General features: G+C 38.8%; 1 protein-coding gene across 5 annotated transcripts in view; it reads right to left on the bottom strand.

The window, feature by feature from the left end:
• ADGRG5 (adhesion G protein-coupled receptor G5) overlaps window positions 1–6,028 on the bottom strand; it is a 35,069-nt gene that overhangs the window by 23,228 nt on the left and 5,813 nt on the right. The window contains exon 3 of one of the 5 annotated variants that reach the window (XM_017878863.1): window positions 3,896–4,005. The exons of the other annotated variants lie outside the window; for them this stretch is intronic. The gene's annotated coding sequence lies outside the window, so the exon portion shown is untranslated. The remainder of the gene's footprint in view (window positions 1–3,895; window positions 4,006–6,028) is intronic. 5 annotated transcript variants of the gene reach the window in all.

Genomic DNA, 6,028 nt, shown 5'->3' with positions numbered 1-6,028 from the left:
CTCCGGCCCGGGCTACAGAGCGAGACTCCTTCTCAAAAAAAAAAATAAATAAAAATAAAATAAAATAAAATAAAATATATAAAATGTATATGTAAGAACAAAGGATCTTGAATAGACAAAACAATTTTGATAAAGAAGAATGAAGCTGGAGGAGTCACACTACTTGATTTCAAGGCTTACTATAAAGCTACAATAATCAAGACAGTGTGTTACTGGCATAAGCACAGATATAGAGATAAATAGAACAGAATAGAGAGTCCAAAAATTTGTTCATATATTGATTTTTTGTCGATTAATTTTTGACAAAGATGCAAAGGTAATTCAGTAAAGGATAATTGATTCAACAATTAATGATGGAACAATTGGATATCTCACGCAAAAAAAAAAAAACCATCTTGAATCCATATCTTGAAGCACATACAAAATTTAACTCAGAATGGATCACAGACGCAAATAACAAGACTAAAACTGTACAGGCGTACCTGGCTTTGCTGTATTTTGCAGATCTTGTGGGTTTTTTTACAAATTGAAGACTGTCTATCAAGGAAGTCTATCTGCACCATTTTTCCAATAGTACGTGTTCACTCAATGGCTGTGTCCTATTTTGGTAATTCTCATAATATTTCAAACTTTTTCATCATGAAAAAAAAGATGCAAAGGTAATTCAGATCACCCTGTGGTGATCTGTGAATAGAGATCTTTGATGTCACTACTGTAATTGTTTTGGAGTACCACAAACTGCGCCCATATAAGATGGCAAACTTAACCAATAAATGTATACATTTTGACTGCTCTACCAACCAGCTGTTCCCCTGTCTCTCTCCCTCTTCTTGGGCCTCCCTATTTCCTAGGACACAACAATATCGAAATTAGAACAATGAATAACTCTACAATGGCCTCTAAGTGTTCAAGTAAAAGAAAGAGTCGCACATCTCTCACTTTAAATCAAAAGCTAGAAATGTTAAGCTCAGTGAGGAAGACATGTCAAAACCCAGATAAGCCAAAAGCTAGGCGTCTTGCACCGAACAGTTCACCAAGTTATGAATGAAAAGGAAAAGCTCTTAAAGAAAATTTAAAGTGCTACTCCAGTGAACACATGAAGCGAAACAACCTTATTGCTGATATGGAGAACGTTTCAGTGATCTGGATAGAAGATCAAACCAGCCCCCCCGCCCCCCGCTAACACTCCCTTAATTAAGCCAAAGCCTCAATTCTATGAAGGCCAAGGTGGGCAAGGAAGCTGAAAAAAAGATGGAAGCTAGCAGAGGTTGGTTCATGAGGTTGAAGGAAAAAAGCCATCTCCATGACATAGCAGTACAAAGTGAAACAGCAAGTGCTGATGGAGTAGCAAGTTATCCACAAGAACTAGCTAACATCATGCATGAGGCTGGCTACATTAAACAACAGAATTTCAGTGTGGATGAAATAGCCTCATATTGGAAGCAGATGCCATCTAAGAGTTTCATAGCCAGAGAGAAGAAATCAATGCCTGGCTTCAAAGCTTCAGAGGACAGGCTAATTCACTTGTTAGCGGGTAATGCAGCTGGTGACTTCGAATGGAAGCCAATACTCATTTAACATCCTGAAAATCCTAGGTCTCCTAAGAATTATGCTAAATCTATTCTGCCGGTGTTCTACGAATGGAATAACAAAGCCTGGATGACAGCAATCTATTTATAGTATGGTTTTCTGAATATTTTAAACCCACTGTTAAGACCTACTGTTCAAAAAAAAAAAATTTATTTCAAAATATTGCTGCTCATTGACAATGTACCTAGTCACCCAAGAGCTCTGACAGAGATGTACAAGGAGATTAATGTTGTTCTTGTGCTGCTAACACAACATCCATTCTGCAGTCCACGGATCAAGGAGTCGTTTTGACCGTCAAGTCTTATTATTTAGGAAACAAATTTCCTAAGGCTATAGCTGTCATAAATAGTGAGTTCTCTGATGGATCAGGGCAAAGTAAATTGAAAATCTTCTGGAAAGGATTCACCCTTCTAGATGCTGCAAGAACATGTGTGATTCATGGGAAGAAGTCAAAATATCGACATTAACAGGAGTTTGGAAGAGGTTGATTCCATGCTTCATGGATGACTTTGAGGGGTTCAAAACTTCAGTGGGGAAAGTAACTACAGATGTGATGAGAATAGAAAGAGAACTAGAATTAGAAGTGGATCCTGAAGATGTGACTGAATTGCTGCGGTCTCATGATCAAACTTGAATGGATGAAGAGTCGTTTCTCACAGATGAACAAAGAGTGGTTTTTTGAAATGGAATCTACTCCTGGTGAAGATATGGTGAACACTGTGGAAATGACCACAAAAGATTCAGAATATTAAATAAAAGTAGTGGATAAAGCCCCTGCAGGGTTTGAGAGGACTGACTCCAATTTTGAATGAAGCTCTACTGTGAGTAAAATGCTATCAAACAGCATCACATGCTACAGAGAAACATCTTATGAAAGAAAGAGTCAATTGATGTGGCAAACTTCACTGCTGTCTTAAGAAATAGCCAGCTACCCCAACCTTCAACAACCACCACCTTGATCAGTCAGCAGCCATCAGCATCAAGGCAAGACCTTCCACCAGCAAAAAGTGTGTGATTCGTTGAAGGCTCAGATAGATTGTTAGTATTTTTTAGCAATAAAGTGTCCTTTAATTAAGGTATGTACATTTTTAGACATAATGCTTTTGCACACTAAATAGACTACAGTATAATGTAAACATAACTTTTTTCGTGTGTGAGACAGAGTCTCGCTCTGTCGCCCAGGCTGGAATGCAGTGGCGCAATCTCAGCTCACTGCAACCTCTGCCTCCGCCTCCCGGGTTCAAGCGATTCTTCTGCCTCAGCCTCCCGAGTAGATGGGGTTACAGGCACACACCGCCATGCTCAGCTAATTTTTGTATTTTTTGGAGAGACAGGTTTCACCATGTTGGCCAGGATGGTCTCGCTCTCCTGACCTCGTGATCCGCCCGCCTCGGCCTCCCAAAGTGCTGGGATTACAGGCATGAGTCACCGCGCCCGCCGTAAGCATAACTTTTATATGCACTGGGAAGTCAAACAGTTTGTGTGACTCACTTTATTACCATATTTGCTTTACTGTAGTGGTCTAAAACCAAACCCACAATATCTCCAAGATATGTCTGTAAAACTCCTTGAAAAAAACAAAAAAGAAAATCCTTCTAACTTAGGTTATGCAAAGATTTCTTAGAAACAACACCAAAAACATGATCCATGGCAATGACAACAACAAAAAACTGATAAACTGAATTTCATCAAAATTAAAACTTCTGCTTTTTGAAGGTCATGGTTAGGAAAATAAGAAGATAAGCCACAGACTGGAAGAAAACATTTACAAACACATATCTGATGTTTTTAAAAAATTGTATCTGGACTATATAAAGAACCCTTACACAACTAATAATAGGACAAACTACCCAATAAAGATAGGAAAAGATCTGAACAATCACTATACCAATGAAGACGTATAGATGGGTCGGGCATGGTGGCTCATGCCTGTAATCCCAGCACTTTGGGAGGCCAAGGCAGGTGTGTCACCTGAGGTCAGGACTTCAAAACCAGCCTGGCCAACATGGTGAAACCCCATCTCTATTAAAAATATAACAATTAGCCAGGTGTGGTAGCAGGTGCCTGTAATCCTAGCTACTCGGGAGTCTAAGGCAGGAGAATTGCTTCAACCCAGGAGAAGGAGGCTGCAGTGAGCTGAGATTATGCCACTGCATTCCAGCCTGGGTGACAGAGCTGAAACTACATGTTAAAAAAATAATTAAAAAAAAAACCTATAGATGCAAATAAGCACATGAAAAATGCTCAATATCATTAGTCATTAGAGAAATGCATATAAAAACCACAATGAGATATCACTACATACCTTCTAGAATGACTAGGATTAAAATGACTGGTAATACAAAGTATTGTGAGGATATAGAACAGCTGGAAGTCTCATTCACTCCTGGAGGGAATGTAACATGGAAGTGGAACCTAGAAAAGTCAAAACTATTGGATCAGAGAACAAATCAGTAGTTGCCAGGGAGTAGGTAAAAGATATTAACTACAAAAGGGCCTGAGACAACTTTTCAGGGGACAACAATGTTCTATATTTTGATTATGATATACATGTATACATGATGGTACACATCTGTCAAAATGCACCAAACTGCTCTCCAAAAGGGTGAATTTTATTGTATGTATACCTCTATAGACAAGACTTTAGAAATCCAACTAAAAAACATATTCAGAGGATGAAGAAGAGGAAATAGGGGAGGGAGAGCAAGAGAACTGATGATCCTCCTCTTAGAAGAAAGAAAGTCAACGAAAATTTGCAAGGCTTCAAAGAGGGAGAGCCACAAAACTCAAAACACCTGTTTGATGGTAGCGGCAGAGGAAAGTAGTTAAGAATATGAGTTTTCATTTTTCCACCGCTGGATCTGCAAAAATCTGAAATATGATAGCACCCAGTGAGTCTGTAGGGACAGGCACATTCCTGCACTCTCCGTCTAAGATCTGAGCATCATCTGCAAGGGGGCGGCTTAGCAACATATTCAAACTTTATGTTCTGAATATCCTTTGAGCCAGGAAACTCATTCTTATGAATTTATCCTATGGAAAGAATAGGGCAAGCCAGGATTATATACATACAAGAATATTTATAGTAGTATTGTTAATAAAGAAAAGTTGAAAACTATGTGAACATCTATCAATAGAAGAATAAATAAATTACACTCCAGTGCCATTCTGGGAAACAGTTCGACAGTTTCTTATAAAACTAAACATGTACCTATCATATGACCCAATAATTGCACTCTTGGGCTTTTATCCCAGAGAAATGAAACCTCGTGTTCACACAAAAACCTGTATATGAACAGTCATCGCAGCTTTTTTCATAATAGCCTTAAAGTGGGTGAAAATGGTTAAATGGTGATACATTTACCCTTTGAAATACAATTCTCAGCAGTTAAAAAAATGAATTTCTCAAAAAAGGCTACTGACACACACAACTTGGATGGATCTTAAAAGAATTATCATGAGCCAAAAAAAAAAAAAAAGCCAATCTGAAAATGTTGCATGCTGTGTGATTCAATTTATGCAACAGTCTTGAAATGACAAAATGACAGAGATGGAGACTAGATTGATGGTTGCAAAGGGTTAGGGAGGTGGAGTCTGTTTCTTTAAAGGTCTTGCACAAGGGATCCTTGTGGCGATGGAACAGTTCTGTGTCTTGATTGTGGTGTTGTTTACAGGAAACTTTTATTTTATCAAGTCATGAAATTGCAAGGAAAACTGTCTGGCAGTTTCTTATAAAGTGAAAACACACTTACCGAAGAACCGGCATATATAAATGAGTGTGTATAATACGGAATGAAGCCTGTGAACTATGCCAAAGACACTTTCCTGGCTTTGATATTACACTATAGGCACGCAAGAGGTTCCTACTGGAGAATAAGTGAAGGGTATACAAAACCTTCTGTACTATTTTTTGCAAACTTCTGTGCATTTATAATTTTTTTCAAAATTCAAATATGCAACAGATTGTCATTTCACTATTAAGAATTATGTGCATTCTTTCAAAAAAAAAAAAAAAAAGATGCGTATAGCCGGGCACCATGGTTTGCACCTGTAATCCCAAACTAAGACAGGAGAATCGCTTGAGGCCAGGAGTTAATGACCAGCCTAGGCAACATAGCGAGACCCTTTCTCTAAAAAAAATTTTGAGGCCAGGTGTGGTGGCTCATGCCTGTAATCCCAGCACATTGGGAGGCCTAGGTGGGCAAATCACTTGAGGTCAGGAGTTCAAGACCAGCCTGGGCAACATGGCAAAACCCCATCTCTACTAAAAATATAAAAATTAGCCAGGTATGTTGGCACATGTGTAATCCTAGCTACTCAGGATGCTGAGGCAAGAGGATTGTTTGAGCCCAGGAGTTCAAGGCTTCAGTGAGCTATGATGGCACATCTGCACTCCAGCCAGGATGACAGAGTGAGACTCTTCTCCAAAAAAAAAAAA

Source organism: Rhinopithecus bieti, unplaced genomic scaffold (assembly GCF_001698545.2).
Source record: "Rhinopithecus bieti isolate Rb0 unplaced genomic scaffold, ASM169854v2 scaffold_11161, whole genome shotgun sequence".
In the NCBI taxonomy this organism is placed as follows: domain Eukaryota; kingdom Metazoa; phylum Chordata; class Mammalia; order Primates; family Cercopithecidae; genus Rhinopithecus; species Rhinopithecus bieti.
Note: the sequence above shows the minus strand (reverse complement) of the source record. Positions and strands in the feature narration are given on the sequence as shown.